Source organism: Gadus chalcogrammus, chromosome 14 (genome assembly GCF_026213295.1).
Source record: "Gadus chalcogrammus isolate NIFS_2021 chromosome 14, NIFS_Gcha_1.0, whole genome shotgun sequence".
NCBI lineage: Eukaryota > Metazoa > Chordata > Actinopteri > Gadiformes > Gadidae > Gadus > Gadus chalcogrammus.
The window spans coordinates 9,491,840-9,518,210 of NC_079425.1; the positions used below are offsets into that span (position 1 = coordinate 9,491,840).

At 43.2% G+C, this 26,371-nt stretch overlaps 1 long non-coding RNA gene across 2 annotated transcripts in view; it reads left to right on the forward strand.

Moving 5' to 3' along the window:
• LOC130403251 (uncharacterized) overlaps window positions 1–26,371 on the forward strand; it is a 59,722-nt gene that overhangs the window by 31,005 nt on the left and 2,346 nt on the right. The gene's annotated exons all lie outside the window — the stretch shown is intronic.

Below are 26,371 nucleotides of genomic sequence, written 5' to 3' on the forward strand. Positions count from 1 at the left end.
TTCATAGTTGCTACACCTTGCTATTTTTAAATGTGTTGTTCTGGTTTGTCTGCCTTATTTGTTGCATTTCAGAAACACAGGAAGTTCTCGCAGAGCTCTTTAAAAAGGTCAGCTCGGCTCCTTGATCCCCAGCAGTGACATTTGATAGACAAAGGGAGAAATTCTGCAATTTGTGGAGATGATGCCAAAGCTCATTCACATGTTACACAGAGCAATCTGAATATGTGACACAAAGGGTTTCTACCCCTCCAGGTTTCAGCTTCACGTTCACTCAGCCCTTCCTTCAGCAACGTTCTTTACTGTGAGACACCTTGTGGGTTTTACATGTCATCTCGCTGAAACGGTAAACATTGATTGTTTGGCACGTCAACTTGCGAGCAAGCGTGTTGAACAACCACCCGAGTTGAATTGCGCCTTACAACCACGCAAGTTCAACCACACCAGGAACCAGAATGCTAGTGTGGTTATGATTTAGGTGAGCTCCGTTCTGCGAGAACGAATAGAACCGTCTGAAGCCATTCAATCCATCGTGGCCCAAAACAGACTACCACTCCTATACCTATCCTCCTGCTTTTAGCCCAATGTTTTGTGCTGCCTGCAGTCTTGAGTGCAGCATGCTGTGGTAGCTAAAGGCACTCGTTAAAGGCAATAACTTATCTCGCGTTTGAAGCTAATGGAGGAATACTGGCCGCAGTGAAAAATAAATTACATTCAACCCCTCCTCCCATCGTTCCCCCATCTCTCTCTCTCTCCACCCTTCTTGACCTGTAGTGTGATGTAGCAGCGGTGAGAGTGGGCATTACAGTATTAGAATTTATCTGTGCTGCATGACGCTGACTGATCCATTTGGAAATAATGTACTGGGGGCTGAGCATTACAGGGACTCTGTAGCTAACGGGCTTGCCCGTGGCCCACCGATGTAGATCATTCAAGCTGGCCGAGCTCATCAACTCCTACAGTTCTTGGCAGGGCAGCACAGTCTGACCAGACGTTCAAGGTCTGCAGTAAAGCCTCTTTCTTGCAGTAAAAAAAAATAAAACATTAATTACTTGATCCTGGTCTCATTCTTGTTACACACTTATTCTCATTCACCTGTTTAGCCTCCTTTTTATTTATAAAGGTCTTTACTTTTTTTTTCCCTCCCTATTATTAAATGCCATGAACCAAACAGGACCCTGGCATTGTGTTAAGGGAACTTGTCCGAACATTCGCCTTGAGTCAGTTATACTCTGCTAAAGGGATATGCTATTATGGATCCATCCCTTTTTTTCAGTTTTCATCGATTTTGAGTCATAACTGAATACGTTAATACCCTTGTTTTTGACCATAGTTTTAATGTGTATCATGCAATCCAGTTAAATCTCTGAAGCTCTGCCCAGGTATTATATTACTTTACATTTGATTTATATTGGGATGTCAAACTTAGTTTGAAAGCATACCAAATGCATTCTAGAAAAAAAAATTAATAGCTGTTTTTGATCAAAGCACCTTTTCGTAGGAAACCAGGCTTTAGACACAGGGGCTGCCTTGATGAATCCCAGCTACAGAGAGGTCAGAGACGGCTATTGCATAGCAATGTGTTTTTCGCAGTAGGTAGGGGTAGAGAGGAGACTAATAAGATCATAAGAGTTGAGGAAGAGGGGGTACCCACGGGAGCCGGCAAAAATGTTTTTTTAGTAACATTTTTAAAAGAAAGTGGTTTGAAAATATAATGATGTCTACTTTGAAATGCATCAGTAATAAGGAGTGTACTGTTTTGTTCTCGGATATGGAGGCGGATTGCAATTCCCCAGTCCAGTTGAAGTGCGGGGGTTAGAAGGGGCGATAGGTGAGAATTACGAATGGGAAATGTGTGATTGCGAGAAGGAGGCATTTTTATTTCCTTGGTCTTTGTCCAGGTGTGCTGTGCAGGCGAGGGAATAAAGAACAATCTCATTATTTGTTCTTGTTCTCGTTTCTCTTAATATAATAATGTGCTTTATATCTTGTGTTCTTTTGTGCATTCTAACAATGAGATTGAGCACAAAACGTTTCCGGCCATGGATGAATGATGAACAATGAATGCTTTGTACGTCTAAATTATCTGATCTTCATAATTCTCCCAACTCCATATGAGGTTGCAGACTATTAACCCAATGTATTATACATTCTGTAATCAGAACGGTCTAATATGATACATATATAAGCCAAGTAGGCCTATGTTTTTTCTTGATTTATTTATTATTGTAAGGGACTGCGAGATGCATCGTCCACTGCAGTATCAAGCAGATTTTTTTGCCCCTCAAATATTTGACCAAGCAATGCTTGGTCAAAGCAGTGCTACCTAATATTTTTATGATACACTGTAGCCAATATATGGAAGTCTGGTACTTAAATGTAGCTAGTAATAAGAATCTGCATGAAGATATGACTTGTGTCTAGTCTACCCCATTACCCAATATAATTTAAATGATCACAAAGTGTGTGTGCATGTTTGTGTGTGGGTGCGGGTTGGATGTGGTGATGTACGGGTATATGTGTGTGTGTGCGTTGGTGTGTGTCTGATGACATCTTAAGTGTGAAATCTCTTCCAATGAGAGCATATGCTGAAGTGTCAGGGTGGGGTGTTGGTTGAGAGCAGTCATGGCTATTTTCTGACTCACTAGCTGTGCGAATGGGTAGATTAGCTGTGCACTGTCCTGTAACATAGGTCGTTACGACACTGTAGGAGATCCATAGGGAATTGAGGTCAAGGTCAAGTCTTAGACGATGACCTCCGCAAACCTGTCTGGCTCTTTCTGAACTCCACTACCAAGGTGGGCTGCTAAAATAATTCAGGAAAAAAATTAATCGCTTGAGCAGGCTTTGTTGAAATTCAAACTGCAGAGATAGCTATCATCTACTGGTCCACCATTAAAAGGTTTAACTGCGCCAGGGCTGCAAGAGAGATCCCGTGCAACCAGCCCAATTTCAGATAATCGACACAAAAATTGCACATTTTAGTGTGCGTTCATCGTGTCTCCGGTAGATGTTTTATTTTATTATCTCTTTCGTCTTTTTACTGTGGATAATCATTTGTAATTTAGCAAAATACATCATACCATTACTGCGTGGCTTGGTTCAGACTGGGCTCGTTATCTCACTGCCCAAAAAAAAGGAAAAATGTCTAATTTTTGGGATGGTAGACAGATAAAAGATGTCAATTATAGAGCAACAACTCATCCAAATCGTCAACTGTAAATGTCTAGTTTGTTGTATCTATTTCAGCTGCACATGTGCACCACAAGCGGCCCCCATGTGGATGTCCCAACGCTATCAGTCTGTGCTTTGATGTGGTTTATCTTTAAACCTCACCGCCACCCCCAGCCATCCGCCTGCCCCCCTCGGGGTCAGCACCTTTGATGTTTCTCATGTGCCCTGCCAAATAGAATATTTAATAAGGAGTCATTATCATTTTGATTTCTTGCTCAATGGGAAAGGGTGACCTCTGGCATTTAGCTGAGGGTATCTCATTGAAGGAAGGGGTAATTGAAGCAATAAGGATGTGTGCATGGTTTAGGGTTTGGTCGAAGCGTGCAGGCAGTCTCGCTGTTTATAATTTGTGTTGACATTTTTTTTTTTTTTTTGGTAGGACAAAAGAGGATTTATTATCTTGTTTCGTGATATATATATATATATATATATATATATATATATATATATATATATATATATATATATTATAGGTTATGGAATCACAAAAGGTATTTTATGTTAGAAGAAATGATCATGCTGATCCAAAGCCAGCAATAATATTTTTGGGTGCTTGAATACCTGAATAACTCCAAGACGAATGTGCTACATCACAAGCTTTTGCATCACAATTTTTGCTGCAGCCATTTTTGGTAGCAGACTGCATACTGTTCAGGCTCTAAATGGTTACTCTCAGGTCCCGGTACCGTTGGTAATACTTTTTCACAGTTGTTGAGAGATGAAAGACTCTGCGTTATGGGAAGGTTCAGAGGAACTCTTTGCTTAAGCAGTGCCCTGGTTGTGCTGTAGATAGCATCAGGTATACAGATAATGAACACTGAATAATAATCCCTTTGGAGGTGCATGGCTTCTCACATTGGAGCACCGTCAAGGGTAATCAGGCTACCTAAAATACCCAAAAGCTTGAACTGTCAAGATCACAATTGATCTGATGAATACTTTCTAGGTCCATTCAAAATCACATGGGAGCAGGACTCCCTGAGGAATTGTAATATGTTTTCCATATGTTGATATTACTTGAAAAGCAGTGTGAAAGAAGCTCCTCTAATGGGATTGTGAGGTTCTTGGTAGACTTACCAAGAAGACTTATTTATTCTGTAATGATTGAATACCATCCATACATACATACATACAGTTAATTTTTCCAACATCGAAGCTTCAGATTGTTTTAGACGTTGTTTGTCAGAATGTGTCCTTTACAATTATGTTAATCCTACAAAAAATGTTACTGCATTGGTCCATTCCTTGAATTGAGTGTACAGTTCTAATGAATTTTCCGTTGATACATACAAAGAAAATCATTTAGATGTCACAGGTCACAGCTGTAATTGCTCCCACGCAAACATTTAGCGACGTTTACCGTACCAGGCATTCGCTTATTGAGGTTCATGGAAAGAGTCGAGTCGGTAGCAGCCTGTCCTTAAAAAAAAATCCTCTGGGAATCGGAAAAAAATACGCTCTGTTTCTATCTTTTGTCATTTCCACACATGTGGCACTCAGCCAAGACACGTTTTCAGTCAATTAGCCAGAATTAATTATAATAGTTTGAAATTTTCATCAGCTCATAATGTGGGTGTAATTACTGTATAATTACTGGAATGGTTTGATTGCAGCACAAAGGAGACCAAGCATCTTAGTAAGGTCTCATGCAGCATTGCTAATTGAATGATCTTAATGGCCTTTTTATTTGGCGTTCTTATTTCAAAATGTGTGCAAAGAAAGTAAACAAAAAAGATGCAAGAACTTCTTCTTCTCTTATCGAATTAGGGAGGTCAAGGATAACAAACAAGTGTGTAATTGTGGGTCAAGCAACTAAGATATTAGATTCCCCAATTAGAGTGTTGTGCCGTCGATGATAAGCTGGTTTCTCCTTGCTGTAAAGCACTACGACCTTGGAGTTATAGAAAATAGCATGGATATCGTTCAATCGCTGAATGGGCTTCTGTCTGTGATAGCTCACACTGGAGTCACATAGACAGTATCTTTCCAATGCACGCAAGCGCACACATCCATGCACGCGCACACACACACAGGACACGCACACAAACAAACACACACACACACACACACACATACAGTACACATACACAAACAAACAAACACACAAACACACACACACACACACACACACACACACACACACACACACACACACACACACACACACACACTGCACCAAACTGTTCCAAGTGCATCATACATGGACGAGCATCTCATCTTAACGGGCATCATCGTTTGCGCCATGGAAAGAGATACTTTGCAGACGGTCGTTCTCTTTGCACAGTTCCCAGCAGTTTTTCTTTTTGTCTTTTGTTTTAAATGCATCCTCAACTGGGGGGATGCGCCCCTTCCCCCCCCGATGGCAGCCATTCCCCCCCCGATTTCGCTGTGCCCCCCCCCCCCCGTACCCCTCTACCTCATTTGAAAAGCGAGCCAAAGTCACACAACATTAGTTGAGTGGTGGCTGCAGCGTGGCGCTGCAGAGGGCCCCATTACTCTTCCTTGACAGTATCAAAGAGAGCAGCGGAGCCCTGCCTGCGCCCCGGCCTCCCCGTCGTCACTCACCACGCGCACCACTCGCAGGAAATTGCCTCATACTTCAGCAGGCAGGAGGTGACACAGCAGCGACACCCCGCGCACGTGCCACTCTCCAGGCCCAGGGCACGAGGTGGGACGCACGCGGAGGCACGCGGACACGCACCGATGGGCACATACACACAGGGAGACACACATTAACCCACGCACACGTATGCACGCATGTGCCAGAGCTTGAATGCGCGTGCATGTGTGTGCGCAGTGCGCACACACACACACATACACACACATATACACGCATCCATGCAAACACACACACACACACACACACACACACACACACACACATACACACATACATATGCACGCATGCATGCAACTGCACTTACACACAAACACACACATATGCATGCATGTGCATAGATCACACAGCAGGGTTTGGGCGGAAGAGTGCCGTCCAGAGGGGCTGGAGCCAAGCAGGACTGGGCATGGAACTCTGCGTGCTCACTCTTAGACCTATGGCCACTGATTGAGTATGACTACAGGTATGGGTCGCTCATTTCCCACCGCAGTAGCACTCAAGAGAATGTTTTTAAAAGACCACATTTGACCTGTGTATTGGTTCCGATTTTTACTAATACTAGAATATCTGTTTTTTGGTTCATGATAGCGTTGAATGTATAGAACATATATATATATATATATATATACACAAAAGAGGGAGTGCTGTCTTATCTGTATATCATTACGGCTGTGATTCGGTCCTGAGGAACAAGGCCACAGGCCGAGTACCGAAGTTAATCACAGCCGTGCACATTGTGCTAAATTTTCAGTATGACAGCACTGCTGTGAGTGTGATATGGCTTTTATACATAAACAGTTCCACAAGCACCATTTATTAGTTTACAGTCAGAAGTTATAACATATTACGATTTGTTTGTTTATTTGATCGTTTATTCGGATCTGCCAACTCAAATAGTTCCACAACTGGACTAGGACTGGACTTTTGCCAAGCGAAACATAAACATTTTCCAAACTTTCTGCTTTGTGTAGGGCAACACGTGACCGCAGGCCAGCTATTTGTGTCATGTACATGTATTTGTATCTTTCCATGGATTGTGCAACCCTTGGAGATACGAGTCTGTTGACAGTCGGTTAATTAATGGCTACGAGAAACGCCTGTAAAGCGGAGTGATACATGTGTAGTTAAATGTCCCAGTGCTGTTTTACTCTATATTAGCACCCAATGAAAGCCTGTTGTCCAATCAAATGACTTGAATCAGAACTTATTGTTGATAATATGTATAAACGAGAAAGGAAAGGGTGCAGCACAAGATAAATGGTGTTGGGTATATTTTGGTGTAATAATCATTATCTGGTGGATTCTGGCTAGCTTCAGTGTGGAGATTAAGGGTGACATAGGCAGGGTTAGGAGTGAGCATGGTATGCTATCTCTACCATACAACCAAGAACACAGCGAGCCCCTTATTAGAAGGCAGAGCCTTGAGGTAGATTTAGCTCATGTTGGAATCTTCGTATTGCCCACACATGTTTTAAAAGTGGCCTCTGGTCTCTTACCCCCGTCCATGACAAAAGATGGTCTGATCCGAATGTAGGCAAATGCTACCATGATAATGTGTTTGCCAGTAAGTGCTATGCGAGTGATGCACTCCCTTGAAATGTTTAAAGGTTGAGGTTTATATAAAAATAAAGTAGGCTTATAATGATGTTTCAAAATCAATATCATAACTTGTGTTATACCATCACAATGCTACGGTTAGGAAAAGCTACAGGCTCCGGAATCTGCAAAAAAAGGGAATTGTTTGTTGTTAACATATAGTGAGCATGTTCATGTATTTTTGTATCGGAAGGGGGGGGGGGGGTATAGGAGGCACCCAATTTTCTCGAGGCAGAAGAGGTAGTTACATATCTGTTTATACCATCCCAGAGTTTCCCTCACTATACAAGGCTGCCGCCCTCTGCACAGCTCTCCAGAGGATCCCACCATGTTTATTGCAATTGTGAAAGCGGCCTTTGTTTGTGATTGTATGTGCTCTTCATCCCCTTCCCCTTGTTTATCCACTCCTTTCATTTCATGGTGCGGTGGCGGGGGGGGGCAGTGGGGCTGGGCTGGGTGGGGGTCCTCGGGTGGCGGGTTGGAGGAGCGGGGCACTGTGATTAGGGAGAGGGAGAGTGCTTCTCAGCAGGCCCTCTCTGTTTTGTATTCATCAAAAGAAACTGCCTTTGATTCGCTCCCTCTTTGACGGGGTGACATCGCGGTCTGCAGCACAGCATCCGTCGCTGAGGAAATTGTGCTCCTACCACACCCCTTTCTGCCATCCCCACTTCTTCAGCCCCCCTGCTCCTCTGTGCTCCTCTGTGCCACCCGGCGCCCCATCTCCACTATTTCAGCACCTACGCTCTCGGCCTGACCCCCCGAAACCCTCCTCCAGTGCAGCCCTTCGGGCAAAACACCACGCCAGCCTAATTATGTCTCCATTATTATTGCTATTTTGTTTTTTGTTAGGAATCTCTGTTTGCCAAGGAATCTCTAAAAGGTTTCTCTGTTAAGACTTTGCCCCCGCTTCTTGCCCTTGACCCCCCCCCCCCCCCCCCCCCCCCCCTCTCTCGGGACCCACAGTCGGACCAACGTGGTCAAATACAAGAGGATGATTGATGCCAAGAATACAAAGTTAAATGAGGACATTTTAGTTTCAGAATGGACCAAAACACGATTCTTGAATGGTATGCCTTATAAATAAAACGGTAGACCGAAGATTAGGACATTATGGTCTTATTCCAATAAACAGGCTTGATTTCACAACTCTGGTTTAGCAGAAGTAGAATAGGAGTTGTTATTTCAGTTAGTTTAAACCGTTTTTTCTAACATCAGCTAGCATGTGTCATGTTAACATGTATGTAATGTTTACCTAATATTTTCAAGTTAGCATGTTATAACATTTGCTTTAATGGTTGTGTGAATGAATGCCTTTCTTTCTTGATGGCAAAGCATTTGATTATTATTGGAGCCTGTGGCCAAGTTCTTAGCAAAAATACATGACCATCCATTCCTACTAGATGACAGAAGCCATGCAATTGTTGACACAGAAGCCCATCCTAAAACTACCCTCAGCTACCACATCAGTCAATTGGGTTGAGTCTGTGATAGCTCACACTGAAGTCACATAGACAGTTTCTTTCTTACCGCACACACACAATTGCGCACACACACACACACACACACACACACACACACACATGCACAATTGCGCACGTATGCAAGCGCACACACAGGCAGACACACAAAGACATACGCTGCACCAAACTGTTCAAACACAGCTCTGCGTGAGCTCCCAGTGGCCTGAGCAGGACTAACAACACATATATACGATGTACGCATAATAACGAATACTTTTGTTTGAACAGGACTGCTCTGTCCCACAGAGACCAAGCTGGTTATTAACATTGTAAATTATTAAAGCAATTCCCAACTCTTTAAACAATACTGCTGCAGTGTGTGTATGTTTGTGCAAGAGTTTAAGTTTACTGTCTGAATGTATGACTTCAATACCATTCTAGATTATCCGTATAGCCGTATTCCCTTTTATATAGTGCAGTGTCTTTTTATGATTTATTGGAAGGGACAGGCAAACTAAGGTCATTTGCTGGTTTACTCTCCATCGCAGCAATGGCACAGCTAATAATGTGACACGTGCCCAAGGTTACTTTCTGAAGAGAACATGTCTGCGCAGTGTTTCACCCCCAGTCTTTATTAGACACTCACACACACACAGTCACACACACACGAGACACACAGAGACAGGCAATACATGCACATTTCTTCTTTGAATTTTCTAATCATATGCCATTTGCCAACACTTTGTCCTGTGGCACAAAACAAAGTATGAGCCATTGAAGTTTAGCTTCCGAATTCCGAATGTACCTGTATATTTATACTTTATTGAGATTATTTGGGTCGGGCCAACCTTGTAGTGTTGCTGCACATCCTTTGTCTTCTTGTCCTCTGGTATCCAGCTGTGCTATGCTTGATGGAGTGAGTTTGTGTACCTTCTTTTAGTTTGTTGTTTCTTGCTCTGGCTACTTTAACTTTGACAAGAAAAGCCCACAAATCATCAGTGTCCCCGAAGCTTTCAAAAGCTTTGTGCCTTGTTGATCAACACAAGCGCGGCAGGTGAAGAAACGTCTTCAGAACAACAGCTTGTCACAGTGCATGCGTAGTGATGCGGTACAGAGGTCACACCACCTTCTTTTTTCCCAGTGGCCATAGGCATCCGTTTGATTTTGCTGTCAGTTGCAGTGTAGTTTGATTGGAGTTTGACGCTGTGCCGTGACCGTGTGATTGCCCTCCTCGGCAGATTACACCAGGCTGCTCAAGGTGAACGCGATGGGGTCCTGTCTACATGCATGCATCTTATCACCATCCCCCCTAATGGCCTTTGCTTGGCTCTGAGGCGTCTTCTGCAGCACTAAAGCTAATGTCAACCTCTGTCATTTCAGATGTTCACTTGCCCCAATAAGCAGTAAGTAAGATGTTCAGCTCCTCTTTCTCCTACTCCACCACTTGATAGAAAGAGACGAGTAGATTGGATGAGAGAAAGCAACGTTGAAGAGGGTGTTACCGTTTGCAACACTGCACTTTGTGTCAGATGTGTCGTGTGTAGTCGTCCTGCACGGTAATCTCTGAAGGCCAATGTTGGGTTTGTCAGTGTCGAGTTGAAACGCAGCTTTGGGCGTCTGTCTGCGGACTTGCAAATTAAGCTCCATTGTAGCACCCATAAAACCCATAATCCTGGCCAAAAAGGAGCACCGTAGCCAAGTTGGGTTTCTCAAGATTTACTGATCTTTTCTCCAACACACACTCACCTTTTCTAGTTGCAGATCACACTTCCGCCCCAGCCAAGCGGGCAAGTGGTGGGTGCTTCCAGTTTGTATTATCCCCCATCAAAGTGACACTGTCCGGGGAGCGGATTTGATACCTCACCCTCTTGGATCTGCAGACTGCTTGGCCCTAAATGCCTCATATCCTATATATGAAATTTAAAATTAACATTTAGCAACATTGACTAGAGCTAAGAGACCTGGTGGGGCAGGTTGATTCGCCAAAGTCTGTCTTTTGCAGGCTTAATGTTTTGCTCTTGTGGCCGATCCAAAGTGGTTCAACAAGATCTACGTGATAAACTGTGATGAGCTTCCATCTTCCCAGATGGTTCTGTGTAACAAACCAGCTTGCGCGTCAGGTTAAGAGAAGCGTGTTTTGAGGGAAATGTTGCCTTTTTTTACCTTTACGATGTCTGAGAGAGGAAATGAATGGAGCGTTGCTTCACAGCAGCGACCCCGACCCTCCTTTGAAGTCAAGGGTTGGTTGACATCAGAGGTGCAGTGGCGTGTTACGTTTCTTGGATATACAACCCATCTGCAGAAATATTGCTATAATCTAAAGAGCATATATACCCCGCCTCCCTGCCACACACAATGTCTTTGTTTGTGTACCCGGGGTGGGCTTCTCTTCTCTATCTGACAGATAAATGTAGCAATGCATGTTGGGAAGAAAAAAAGCGTCTAGGGGGCGTGGTTGTTTGTTTTGCTTATTTGAAGCAGCTACCAGATTGGGCATCACTTAGGTATTCAGTGCTTTAGTAGGTCTACTTTATTATATGTAGGCCTACGTTTTTTTTGGAGCGCTGCTATGGGGTTCTTCTGAATTATCATTTTGTTTTATCCATCCAAGGGGGTCTGTTCTCCCTCAGTTGTGTGTAGTCAAGGTTTGGGTCGGGGCTCTCAACGCAGCCACAGTTTGGCAGCTCCCCCTCTCTGCTCACCAGACCGCGTCTCCAAACGCAATACTTTTCAAGATGGAAGGAATAAACATATGCGTGCGCTTGGCACAGGTCCGGGTCCACGTGTTTGGATGTAGCCAAAAATAATAAACAGGCAATGTTACCATCGAAGCAGATAGAACATGATCCGGCAAAGCGGCGGCCTAATCTTATCAGCGACACATATTGCTATCAAGTGAAATCTTTTAGTTTAGCAGAACTGAACAGATCATGATAAGTCCCAGGGACATAAAAAAATATCCTATGGCTACATATGGGAACACCTGTACCTTACTTGGACCAGCTTTAGCAGAGCCCACTGCAGGCAATTATTTGCCGGCGGTCAGCATTGGGCCTATCTGCAGGGATTAGCTGGGGGATTGCTGACCTAGGAGCTGGCCAGCCGTAATGCGGTCACACCTGAGTGAGTGAACTCTAGGCTCAACTTGGGCTACAGATAGACTCCTCTCGCACGCGGGAGAGAAGGGGGTAGGTAGAGAACAGTACATCTGGCCTTACAGTCACAGCTGCAGTGGCTGTTTGTATCCTACCAATCACCTCCAATAGAGGTGAAACTTCTGCCGTGAACTTCTGCATAATGCAGATAAACTCAGGTCACTGGTCATAGGGAGAGATAGAGAGGCTGTATTTAACTAGGTAGTTTAATACATCGCCTCTATGCTCTGAGGCAAGAGCTGGGCTAAAATGAGCCTTTTGTGTGATTGCATGGATCAAAATGGGCTCGCCCATGTGTGACAGTAAGTTGATGTTTCTTTCTGTGTGTGTGTGTGTGTGTGTGTGTGTGTGTGTGTGTGTGTGTGTGTGTGTGTGTGTGTGTGTGTGTGTGTGATTATGTGCAGATTTGGTTAACTGTCGTTTGAGCAAAACAGCGAGAGCGAGAGAGAGAAAATGACTTGAGTTTACTTGAGTGCAAATGTGAACCAGCACTGTATGTGCAAGCGTGTGTGCATGTGCATGTGTGTGCGCATTTATGAGTGTGTGCAGGCACACACACACGTCTGTATAGGTGTGTGTATCCGTGTGTCTGGTCTGTCAGCAGTCGACGTGATTGTGTTTTGATGAGGTCTCAGTGGTGCGCCAGGCTCTGGCCTTGTTGAGATTCTTGCCACCCTTGCATCCCCCATCGCTTTCCCAATTGACAGTTGATGGGATCTTAGATGGAATGTGTGAGTGTGAATAGCCTGCAATATACATAACAGTCTCATTTCTATGTTCCATTCCTCTTCTTGCCGTGTACCTCCATGCTTTTCTTTCCCCCCCACTTCTCTTGCCACTCAGGCAACAGTCTCTCTTTCTCTTTCTCTTTCTCCCCCGTCTCTCTCTCTCGTTTTCCCTTCACACCTAGCATACAATTCACTGGGTGCAGGAACATTGCCGTGTTGAGCATTTGTTCTCGATTGGTCCCATGTTATCAAAATGACCGCAACTCAGGATTTCCATAAACTGCCGTCATGAAACTAATCGTAATGTATTCGCTACGGTTGATGCAAAGTATGCACGTTATCATCTATGTCCATCTTGCTGTCTGTCTGTCTACATCTCACTATCTATCTACAGACAGATTTGGATTTATATCCTGTCTTAAGTAGTCACTGCTCCTTGCCCTCACTGTGTGAAATGTTCCGACTTGGCGTTACATAATTTTTGCTCATGGTCTTATTTTCTAAGTAACTAGCTCCTGGATATGACGATACAATATCAAAACATAACAATTGAATGAATTGCACATTTATGTATTCAAATGGTTTAAGTTGTATTATGCATACGAAGCCGTTGGACTAAAACATCCCAGTCAGTAGACCAGTTCCCATGGGAAAAGAGTAGATTTGATTTGCATACTCTTTGCATCATGTGTCCAGACAACCCCCCCCCCCCACGAGCGCGCAAGCACGTCTGTGTATATACACGCGTGTATATATCTATAAATAAATATATACTAACATACATGCACATGCATAAATAAGCCGATTCTATTGGTGTGGGTTCTACGTTATACGTGGGTGTGTGTGTGTGTGTGTTCCCGTATCGTAGTGCTGCAGTAATGAGCCCGGGCAGCCGCCTCGGCTCCGGTATTAAACGCACATCTCCCTCCCTTAAAAGGCAGTAAAGCATGTTGGAAGGCAGTGAAATGTTTACAGCGCTGCGGTCGGCTCCTGCAGCATGCCTGGCCGTGGAGGATATTACTGCAGCTCGCAACCCTAATCACTCATCCTTGACCATCAATCAGCCCCCCCCCCCCCCCCCCCCCCCGTTCCCTATCTGCCTCTGCAGTGGCTGCACTGAAGTCCGCATCACAAGGACACATTTAATGCCTTCTCACACAGTGCTTGTAATGATCAACCCCAGTTAAATAGTTTCCCCATCATTGCTGGTTTGTGTCAGGTGGGGATCCATAAATATAGTATTGGGTGCTTTTGGTTTGTAACAAGCTGGTAGATGGTTGGGTATGATGACCGAAGGGTCTATCGACAATGTTTACTGTGAATAGATGTATGTACAGCAGACTAGTAAAGATGGTGGATCAATATATGGTTAAATCCATGTTTTTATATCCTAATACAAATAAACAATCCAAAAATATATATACGCAAGAGTGTAGACAATATGCTTGCACACATACTATTTCAAATGAACATAGTTTACCTCAGTGTGTACAAGGCAAAGACCCACAATTTTGAAACGGCAATACATTGGGTGCTGAAACCTATTGATGGCTTATTTTACCACTTTAACAGACTAGGTTAAGCAACACAATTTGGGTGTTTGCTGTTATGTAAAGTAAATAAGAAAAGAGAACATGTCTAACATGAAATTATGAGTTTATTCTTAGTTTTTTGAAAAATTAACTTTTGGTATGTATTCTTGTACCAAGGTATCAAAGACAATACATGACAACATATTAATCCCCAGCATTTGGTAACTATTAGTTCTTTCCTATAAGTTATTTAAAACCTTTCTCTTTCAAACTGTGAACTGAAACCTTAAAGACCCAGTCTTTCACATTAAATGTTATCTTTTTAAGGTTTTGTACCTTGCCAGACAAGCCAAGATGGGGTTATAATGTATCTTGGAGTGGCTGTGCCTATCAGCCCTATCTAAAGCTATGTGTTTTTGTTCAATAAGAACAAATAAAAGGTCTGGCATTGTTTATTAGTAATAGTAGAATAAGGGTCATTCCAGCGCCATTTGATATTTCTGTTTTACAAATACAGTTCTTGGTCTGCATAAAATGAAATGACTGAAATTATGAAACAATGTGTTGTCCATTTCATTGTTCTTATCTGTGAGCGTTTCATAGTCTTTGTCTTGAGGTACATGAGAATGTGATGGCCAGCTCTCTGCCTCTGCCCCTTTATTAGGAAGTATGAAGACACACACACACACACACACACACGCGCGCACACGCACACGCACACACGCACATATCGGCATGGACATACCCTTACATGCACGGATGTACAGAGGAAAACAATCACCAGGACTGTATAATGTGATATATGTCTGCATGCCCTCTTTGGTGGCCATAAAAGTTAATTAAAGAAAGGGATTTTTTTATTGTGCTCTGTTGCTCAAGCATAGAGCGGTAGCGCTAGGCAGCTGCTTAATAATAGTCTCCCCCAGAGCTGCTGCAGAGCCTCACTTCATTCGGCTGTCAATGGAGGGGTACACCTGAATAATAGCTGTGTGTGTGTGTGTGTGTGTGTGTGTGTGTGTGTGTGTGTGTGTGTGTGTGTGTGTGTGTGTGTGTGTGTGTGTGTGTGTGTGTGTGTGTGTGTGTGTGTGTGTGTGTGTGTGTGTGTGTGTAACGGAGAGAGAGAGATAGCACATGCGAACACATATGTGCTGCAGTAGTTGATTGATAGATGATTGCATATTCAATCCAACTCCTGGCTAGTGATGCCTTCATAGTGTTGTATTCTATTTATTTTATTGCTTCTGTTGAGTGCGATTGGTCCAGCAGGCATCATTTATAGTTGGATGCCAATTGCATGAGCTCATTCCACGAATGACGATTAAAGTTGAAACGATATACAACATTTGCATGACTTCCCTACGTACATGCTGTTTTCAAATTTACATAGTTTGCTATAGTGACATGTTGACAGTATTTCCAGTGTTGTACATATTTCTCTTCACAATAATGACAGAATTTGATTCGGGGAACTCAGGAATAGTAACATGCTTTATAGTACCTGTGAGGTACTATAAAATGGTTTGAAGCAATTGAGAACAAACGTAAACATAACATCATATGTCCCTTTAAATCTTGTAGCATGTTGAATGTAATTCAACCTACTCCATAGCCTGATGTAAATAGCTGGATTGAGGTCGTTTTCAACACTTTGGTCTTCAAAGGCTTTGCAGCTCAAAAAACTTCTCAATAAAATGTGAAATGTAAATAAGGGCCTTTTTCTGCACTGCTTGGCCTTTATCAGTCTGCAGTATCTTTCTTATCAGGGCCTATGCTGTGTTACTCTTTCTATTGCAATCCTGCCTCCACTATAATGTTATTTGTGCCGCTGTTCTCTGGGGTATTCTCAGAGGGTCCCAGGGGACTTCAGGAGGATTCTCTGATTTTGAACACTGGGACACAATTTATTCTCCTAGAAACAGCATAGGCCGCATTTTCTGAAATATTCAAAAGACGAAAAGATGCATATCTTTATTTACAAACGCTTTTGACGCACGCATCCATATTTTCACCTTATATGATTAATTGCTGATTTATTTATTGTATGATTTTAACTAGTCAGTGCCATCCCCTTTAGTTATTTGAGTGATGACCCAACAACCCAAATATATGATAAAATGTCATGTTATTATATGAGTTGATATGAAGTTGTCTGGCAAGTTTGTGACCATAACAGAAAGTGGAGTGCTATGTTTTAAATTGCAAACAAGGGCTTGCACATAAGAATACATCATGGGATTTTTTTGTTGCTGATACACTGCCATTTTGAGAGGACTCAAGAGAATTGTAGGACTGTAACATTTTAAATCAACATAAATATACCTTAACCATATATGCAATGTGGTTTTGCCACGTCTCGCAGGAGAAACGCTGTGGCAGTTTCAAATACAAACATGGCTCACCATAGCAACTCATTATTTCATGACTAATAACTAAACCCCAACCAAAAATACTTTACTACCAGCATAATAACTGACCTTCCAATGCCCTTATTCTCCCAAAATGGAAATGGTCATTGCGATGTGACGTTACATTGTACAAGCCCTGTATACTATTAAGAAATCTGATGGCCTTGAGGCTGTATCCTCAGCTATCCTTCATATTTTTGAACATATTGACATATTGATCAAATGCAGGATTTTTCTAATATAATAATACACTCCAAGATAACCAAGTCTAACAAGTATCTAATGGCAAACATTGCAGAGTAGGGAACCCTAATGGCCAGCGCAAATTCAATACAGCCCTGAAGAAACGATCAGGTTAATGCCGTAGGGTTGTGTGTTACACAGGACTAACAGATATACAAAACGGGATCAGTCAATGCTGAGTCTATGTGCAGGTATATTTGCACATACCAGGTAGCCTGTAAATGCAGCAAACAAAGAGCATACCCTAGTGTGGGGAGATGTGTTTGGGAGGGATACGGGGAGCAGCCCGGCAACAGAAGAGGATGCATTAAGCAATTAAAGTTTGAGAGCTGCACAACCATTTTGATGTGAGGATTGTATTCCCGCTGCTATGGCCGCCGATCACGAGGAAGCCGTGCAGAGAGAGAGACAGAGAGGACAGAGCAGAGATGTTGTGCTGCACACGAGCACGCTACCCTGTGACAGTTTGTCACACACAATCACAGTCAACTGAGTACACACACCGATACACAGTGGATACATTACAAATCCCCTGTTCGGAGTTGACACGCTAATTGTGTGTATGCCCTCGGTAATTATGCGAGCCCTAATGAGATCCCCCAGAATGAGACGTTCCTCTGCAGACTCTGTGATTAACACGCCTCCACTTCAATGAGCGCATGCATAGACTTGCACATATGTGTGCACTTTTGCATTAATAATTACATTTGCATTCATATTTCATTAGCAACAAAGGCTGCAACGTGTTGTGTATGTTTTTTTTTTCCCCCACCGGAATTGTGGGGCTAGGTTTGCAGCATTGCATACAAGCTCATCCATGATTCATCTATTGCCTGAGCCGAGCTGCCACTGCTTTGCTCTTCAGAAGCATTTATCTGGCCTGTCCGTGGGAGATAAGCTAAAATACTGCGGCTAGGATACAGTATGGATGAAGAAAGGGGCGAGATATGGAAAGGAAAACAGTGGGATGATGGAACAGTGTAAGCCTTTGATTGATTGTGTGTGTGTGTGTGTGTGTGTGTGTGTGTGTGTGTGTGTGTGTGTGTGTGCGTGTGCGTGTGTCATGTGTTAGATCAGCATGTGTGATAGGCATGTTTTCTAGCCTGCGACTGCGGTCCCCCCTTACCCCTCCCATAACTTATTTATTTTATTTAGCTTTGCTTCGGAGGAACGAGGCGCCTGTGTGTTCCTTTTCAGCCCTCTCTCGCCACACTTCTTCCTGAGCCCTGATGAATGGTAATTTATGCAGCATGGCTGCCACAAAGCCACCAGGGAGGGGGAGGGGGACCTCTCCCTTGATTACCAGCAGTGAGATTCGGGGAAGGGGATGTGGGAGGCAGGGGGTGGCTGGGGGTAGGCTGGGGGTGGGGGAGCTGACCTGGACAGACACCTCATTTAATTTAATACATTTGAGCGCGCAGCAGTAGGGAGCGGCTGCAGGGAGCGACGGCGAGGGAGGGAGATAATCAAGAAACCGGGCCCTTATAAATGTGCGCTGAGATGACATGGAAGAGATTGGATTTGGAAACGAGGAGCAAAGAAGAGCAAAGCCGAGCGCAGCAGGATTGATTGATTCCATTCAAGTGATTGCACCGCTGATAAGAAATGAGGTTATTTTTCCCTGAGAGGGAGAGGGATCGGATGATATTTTATTTTTATTTAAGTTTTTATTGCCACACCTATTCCTTACTCAGCAAACTGGGCGCACAGAGTCGACGACTTGCAGAAATAAATAACAACATATTCCTTGTTATGTGGTGGAAAGTGCTTAAAAAAAGTCATCAGATTGTAGACTTGACGCAGCAAAAGGCTTGTGACCAAAATGTCTCCCCCGTCAGTGTATTTTATCTGATGTACTGTATATACACTGGAGTATATTTCTAATATAGAACATCTCCATCAGATGTGCTGTATTATACTGCAGTGTACCTGAAGTACATTTCTAAAAAATAAGTATACAGTACAGTAGACTTATACTTGAAGTACATTTTGTACATTTGAACTATCTACTCTAAACCTGCAATCAGAGATTATACAGAACACCAAATTATTTGTTAGAACTTAAAAGTGAAATAGTTAAAGTGTGCTATGCATATTAATAAAACCATCAATGTGAAAAATTGAGGTTCATTGTATCTTTATTGGCCTTTTTCATGTGTGTTGGAACACTGTTCAGTACTCAATTACAATGTATTGTTAGTACAATTTGTGTTTATATTCTTTTATATTCTATTATTCATTCACATGTCAGCCAGTGTTGAAACCTATTTTACCAGTATGTATTTGCAAGGACTTTCAGGGTAGGACAAGCTAACGTGGCACATGCAACCCTTGATTACTGAAGACCATGCCACACCTAAGACTAGACCCAGTGGTGTGTCCATCCAGACTCATTGAGTTGGGGTGTGTCCGAGGAGTGGGCGACTGCAGAATAGCCCTCGCAAAGTGGTCCAGCAAATGTATATGTCACGTCGTAAACATAATTGTATTAATATGACAGATTTAGTAGGGGTTGCCAATCACAACATAATTAATTTATTTGACTTTTCCTTTTTTGGGGGGAGGTTGGGGGGGAGGGATGGGCCACAGCTGGCCCCCTATTGGACACGCTCCTGCCCTGCAGAGCTAATCGCCGTGTCACCCAGTTGCCCCCATAGTTTCTGATGCTCTGCGTGGTTGTAAGGTGATACCTGCAGGGTTCCCTTGAAGATGAGCAGAGCCCATGCAGAGACTGTCCCTCAACCCCCAGTGTGACAAATGGCAGGAAATCAGGGGCGCAGCCATTACGAGCTGATTATGAAATCCCTCTGTCTACAAGACTGAGACATGTCTCTGCCCTCTGAATAGTTAAATGTGATTAAAGCAAACAAACGTAAAGCATTATTGGATTAGTTAGAAGGACATGGAGTCTTTGGGGCTGATAATCTCCTCGTTTTTTAATGAAATGCCGCTTGAAATTAACATTGCTTCGGCTAATTTGATTTAACATTGCCTCAAGAAATGTCAAACAGCCCTCAGTTTACTGCAAACCGTTGGTTTACTGCAAACCGTTTCTTTCCTGCCTTGTCAGGCAGGAAAGAAAGAACTGGAGGGAGATGGACATGTCCATGTGTTTGACCAAGTTCAGACACAGGATTGAAGGCAAACACTTTGAGATAGGACAGGAGATTTGAGAATGTACCGGAGAAGCACAAAAACAAAGGATCTGTCTTTCGATTCAACCCAGTCACTGTGTTTCTATGGGTCTGTTTTTAAAAAGGAGACCACTTGCCGTTTGTGTGTGTGTGCGTGTGTGTATGTGTGTGTGTGTGGGTCTGGCATGAGTTGTATAATGAATATGCTTGTCCAACAGAAGTGCTGAACTGAGGCCCTGCTGGTGTGTGTAATTGGCAGCGGGTGTTGCATTGTTGTTGAAAATAATCCTGTCAGCATAATCCACCGTCGTAGGGTTCATTAATTGCATTTAAGATTGGATGCAATCTAGCTGATTCAGGGGCCCGGTTCTGAGCCTTCTCCAGGCTCCCGAGCACAAAGACCTTGTCACTTCAAAGGTTAAAGGGTCTAGCTAAGCGTGTGTTCAGATTTTTTATTTAAATTGCCACTGACTTTTTTCATCACGATTCAACAGCAACGCCTTCAGATTGTGTTTGCAGCAGCAGAAGCAGCAACTGAATGGAAAATCTTCTACCATCAGCATCACATCTATACACGGCAACTGGGGAAGACAATTTGGTACCAGTGGTTGGTATATTAGCATATGTGAGAGTATTGTCTATTCTAACTCTTTTCAGATATCCACAATATCTTAGATACAAATGCTTTGTTTTACAATGTCCACAATCTAAAACTAATTGATCTAAAAAGCATACATGCCGTGTTGCACCATTGTGTGACACTGAACTGGGTTACACACGATATGTCTCTATGATAAGTCCATAAGGAATATAGAAAGAGAACGTGGCTAGATGACCACACTTGCACACTTGAAGTGTATTCATATAGTGAGTTGGTACTTGGAGAAGCCCAAGCACCCTTTCCCCTAATAGAAACACTCCTTTTCCCACGCTGCCCTGCCTTTTGAATTACATCCCTTTTTTTATTTTCTTGAATTAAACTTTAGGAAATCCATTTGTGGTGACCTCTGCAGCTTTGGCAGTTGAAGACATGGCCACTTAAAACCAGGGGTCACCCAACACTTGTTTTATAGCTACTCAGAGTGCCCAAGTGAATGTGTATTTGCCCTGACTGGCGATAAATATAAGCTGGCCCAGTGTAGTGCCTTTGCTTAATGTTTTAAAGGGACACCTCTTCCATGTTCTCTGCTGTTAGAAGCATCTTTTTCTGATTGGCTGGGGAGAACTCTGTATGAATAGCATATGCCAAGGTACTTGTATCTATTCATTTTAATTTAGAATTATTGTAATCCTGTACAGCCTTTCTCAGTTGTATTAAAAATTACTCAGCTCTCGGAACAATTTTACATGCACCGTCCCCCCCCCCCCCCCCCGGCCCATCTTTACCTTTGAGCAAATGCACTAAAAGGCTGCGGTTGAGCGGCTCTGAGACTTCCTTCCAGGATGAAGGTTTCCCCTGTGAAGTGTGTCACTGGGGACCAGGGGGTCACGGCCTTCAGAACATTTGACTGAGCTCATCAGCTGCAGGGAGGAGCAGACTGAGTCCTTCAGACTGCCATACCAGATGTGAGGATATAGCTACACTTCAGAAGGGTCATTATTGTTGTACAGGAAATCACCGTGGAGGGGGGTGTGGGGAAGGGGGGGGGGGGGGGGGGGTGAGAGGCACCACCTGCTCTCTATTCACACAGGCTTCTTTCATTAACATTGGTGCTTTTACTTGCAGAGAGGCACACACTTGGGTGATGCGTGCATGTATACACTCTCTCTATCACACACAGACACACGCACAGACCCACACACAGAATTAAAATGTCGAATAGTGGTATATTGTCGTAATGATTTTTGTCAGTTAGCCAAGTCTTGGGAATCTGGAGAACCTTAAAATAAAACCTCAGTTTTTCCTGCTCTTACCTGTCTCTGCACACAACATCTTTTTTGTCTATTCACACAAGTATTTGTACATAGTCGTGTGTTTTTGCTTATAGTTTTGTTCTTTCAGGCATAGCTGTCTCTTTACCCCCCCTCCTCCCTTCTCTAGCTGGTGGCGGTAGAATGGGACTTACCATGCTATTCACGTTTAAGTCAGAGTGTGTTGCTATGGTGGTTGCTAGGGAGTTAGTCGAGAGTGACGTGAGGAGTCTGAATATTAAAGGTGTCCTTCTGATGCACAGGCTTTTGAAGATGCTTGCTGTGCAATCACCACCTATACTTGGCCTTCCATTATCACAATTTACCTCTGATTACATTATTGCACAAATAATTGCATACAAACGTATTGAAGGCAAGTGGAGTAAAGAAAGATATACACACAATAGTGTGTGTGTGTGTGTGTGTGTGTGTGTGTGTGTGTGTGTGTGTGTGTGTGTGTGTGTGTGTGTGTGTGTGTGTGTGTGTGTGTGTGTGTGTGTGTGTGTGTGTGTGTGTGTTTGAGTGTGTCTGTGAGTGTGTGTGTGTGTGTGTGTGTGTGTTTGAGTGTGTCTGTGTGAGTGTGTCTGTGTGTGTGTGTGTGTGTGTGTGTGTGTGTGTGTGTGTGTGTGTGTGTGTGTGTGTGTGTGTGTGTGTGTGTGTGTGTGTGTGTGTCATATCCGGCTGTGGAGTAATATAGCTGTTCAGATCTGAAAGTTAATGGCTGCTTATTGTTAATGAATCTACCAAGGCAAAGCAAATGTGTGCATCTCAGTCCCCAAAATTGTTCTTTGGCAAAATGGCTGCAAATAAAAATATTTATATTATGTTACAACATGTATGATTGTTTCTCCCTGAGATAAAATGATAGCAATATCTTGTTTATAGCTGTAATTTCTACCGAGTCTTTGAATAGGGTTGCAGGATATGGATGTGGTCAATGTCTTGCTTGACACCAAGCAATCAACGGATTGACGACAGATAAGCATGGAACTGCTCCATGGGGGTTGCAGATATGGAATAGCATGCAGTAGTAGCATTTGCCTATTGTCATAGGTCTTGAAGATTCAGGTTAGCTGTCGCCGCAGCACGAACTAAGGAAAGGTAGAAATACTTTAGTGGTCAACATCATGAATGTATAAGTCACCAGTTGAACGTTGTAGTCTGCCTACACTCAAAGATAAATCATGGCTGCAGAGCGTGGTTGGTTGTGTGGAAATTATATTTCTCTGCCTTGACAAATTATATCTGTTTTGTCCCGGAGCAATTGGCGATCCTTGACATGAACCCTGACACAAGGGTGAATATGCAGAAATCCTACTTCTGGGTTGTCACAGGCCCGACCAGGCATGATTAATCATAGTTTTTCAACTAAAGGTTAAGCATTGTTCAAATCAACTCCGGTAATAAATAAAGATGACAACCCTCAATGATTTGAAGGCATAAAAGTTAGTAAGAAGTATAAAGAAAGAAATTCCAAAATAAAGAGTTAGTAAGTTGAAGCAACCTTAAAATGTAATCTTTTCCCACAAAGAAGAAACTGGCAGCTGCTTTACATGGGTGTTTTATTCAAACTTGATGTGACATCGGAATATGGCCCTTCGTGCTCATAAATTCAGCAGAACTGGCCCGGCCCAGGGACTGCTTACAAGAGGGGGGCAATTTCATGTATAGCCTTTTCCTACCAAAATTAGCTTGTATATCTTGTGTGTCACATTCAACGTCATGAATGCCTGGAAAACATGGTTGATAAACAGGAAGCTACATCGATGCCAATCAAAATGCTACGGAGGTTATTTCTTTTGTATATCTTTTAATTATTCAGTCTCTCAAACTCTGTTCAAAGAACAGCAACGGCTTTGCGTGTTGTTCCTGTCTATTTATGTAGCAACGCCCTGAAATTCAATGAGCATTAATAGCAGCGGTGGCGGTGGAAAAAGAGGCGAAAAATTTGTGCGATCACCATTTCCGCCGATCAGAGTGGGAGCGGATTAATACCGCAGATACTGCAGAGTAATTTTCCCAGGGATTGAATACCGATTGTAACCTTTCCCATTAAAGGACAAAAAAACAGTTGTTAGTGGGTAATAGGGGGTTTTTAGGTACAGTGGGAAATGGGCTTTACAGGGGGGGTAATTAGAGGCACTGTATGAACTAGATGGCCATCAAAGAGATTGGCGTTCAAGCAGGCATTCAGAGGCAGAATGGCATAACCCAACCACCATGCCAGGGAAGATACAGTACAATTTGAAGCCATGACTGATTACGGATCATGCGGAGTAAAGTTTGTGTAGAACTGTTTGTTTGCTGACCCCTCTTTAGACTACTTCTCTCATATAGTGTGAATCTGTTGGACATTTCTACTTTATTTGTCATTTTGGTGCCCCAACATATGGTAACAGCCACCTAGTGATCAATATCTTTATAAATCAATGTCAATTCATAGTGATATGGGGTTAAGATATGCGTTTGTATTTGGGGAAAAGAAAATATATACTCTATATGAAGGCACATTCAGAGCTATTATCCTGTTATTTAAAACAGAATACCAAAGTATTGACCAAATATCAGTGATATTAGTTATTTCTGATTGAAGGTTCACCTGTTATTTACCGCCTTGAATTCTGTGTGTGTGACTTCATGAGATGCGGGCCTGTTTAGCTTGTGCCAATCAATATCCGCCTAAATGATAATAGCAGTTCCGGACTCAAGAGCTCAAGGCCTGGGTTGAAAACGTCCCTAGCCTCCCCATCCTCCCCCCTACATCTCACACCGCAGCCTCCAGCTCAGGCAGCCATCACAAAAACCTCAGGCAGGCTAGTTAGCCCCTGAGAAAAACAAGAGCCCCAACGATCAATAACTTTAGTCTTGTCTGCCTAATTGCTCATTGGTTGACATTGGCGCCAAGCTATATGTAAGTGCATGTTCCCTCAAGTGAAAGGCTCCGTCTCCATTTCCACCACGTCTTGGCTGATGTTGGGCTTTCCACCCTTCACTCCTCCAGTACCTTGTTTTCTCTCGCCACCGTACACCCCTGTTTTGGAACGGGGAGAAGCTGACCTGTGTGGCTTCATCCTAGCTATCTCAGTCGGGAATGCTACCGTGCAGAGACTGCACTTCCGCCAGACCCGTGACTCCCAAGGCACTCAGGTAAATATCCGGGATTAAAGACAAAGCCGGAAGATTAGCCAGTCACTTTTGCAAATTCCAATGAGCGCTCAGGAATGAGCCGGGGTCATTTGCAGTTTTTGGACCGGTTATTATACGATTCCAGGCAGGCAGACAAGCTATTTGAGTACCGGGCAGGATGTTGATAGAAACATATTGATTATGCTCGTTGTAAATTATGTGAATAGATAAAAGCGTGAGAGTGCATATATATTAAGCAATTATGCGCTCAGGTGCTAATGTAAAAAAAATCTGCTGAATAAATATGAAATATGCCCCTATCAGCATTCAGTGTCGTCCCCTTGACACTGGTCATTTGAGATGATAATTGCAATAGCGTGTTTGTCTCTGACGAGACGAGATATTGTGATGGCTCTTCTCAGCCAAGATTTAAATGTGCTATTGATCAGCGGGTGGCTCAGCTGAAATCAGACAGCAGTACAGCCCTCCCCCCCACCTCCCGCACACTTGAATATAGTTCTGCTTTTGTTTTCCTTGTTCTAATGAAGAAAAATCTTTAGAACCTATGCAGTGAATCATGTCTAAGCATGTCGCTAAACAAATGAAGCATGTTTGTGTTCCGTTTCTCCATTTTCTTTGCAGTAGTAGTAGTGTGTGCTAATGCCATGATTTAAATGAAGTATTGATCAGTTTAGGAGGGGAGAATAGAGAGAGAGGCAGCGATTGTGAGGGAAAGAAAGCCAGACCAGGGTTATCGGTGGGGATCGCATACAGAAAGAGAAAGCGAGGGGATGAGCCGCGTTTTATGCGATTCCGTGAAATGGATTCCCGCATAATGTTTTTTTTTTTAATGCAGGAATATTCGGCATGCTATTAATTTTACTTTTAAAGTGGTGAAACTGGACATGGGAGTGCTGGCAATGCTTGTGAATGGGACAGAAATGAGGTTTGCTTTGATGGACACGTGGAATATTTGACGGCCCGTTTGCAGATGTTTGACCATCGGTGACTGTCCGGGTTGGTGATTATTGGTTATTGGGTTATTATTTATTGTGTAACGAGGGCAGCGGCAGTCATCCGCAACGGGGACTGGAGCAGTCTACACTGTTTGTCCATGTTGACGAGGGTCTGGGTCTGTTTAGCTTCCTCTGTTGTTCCTTTCTCCCTCATCCTAAATTCACCTTCTTTCCTCCTCTCCCTCAATCTTTGTCCCTAACTCCCCCACCCATTCTA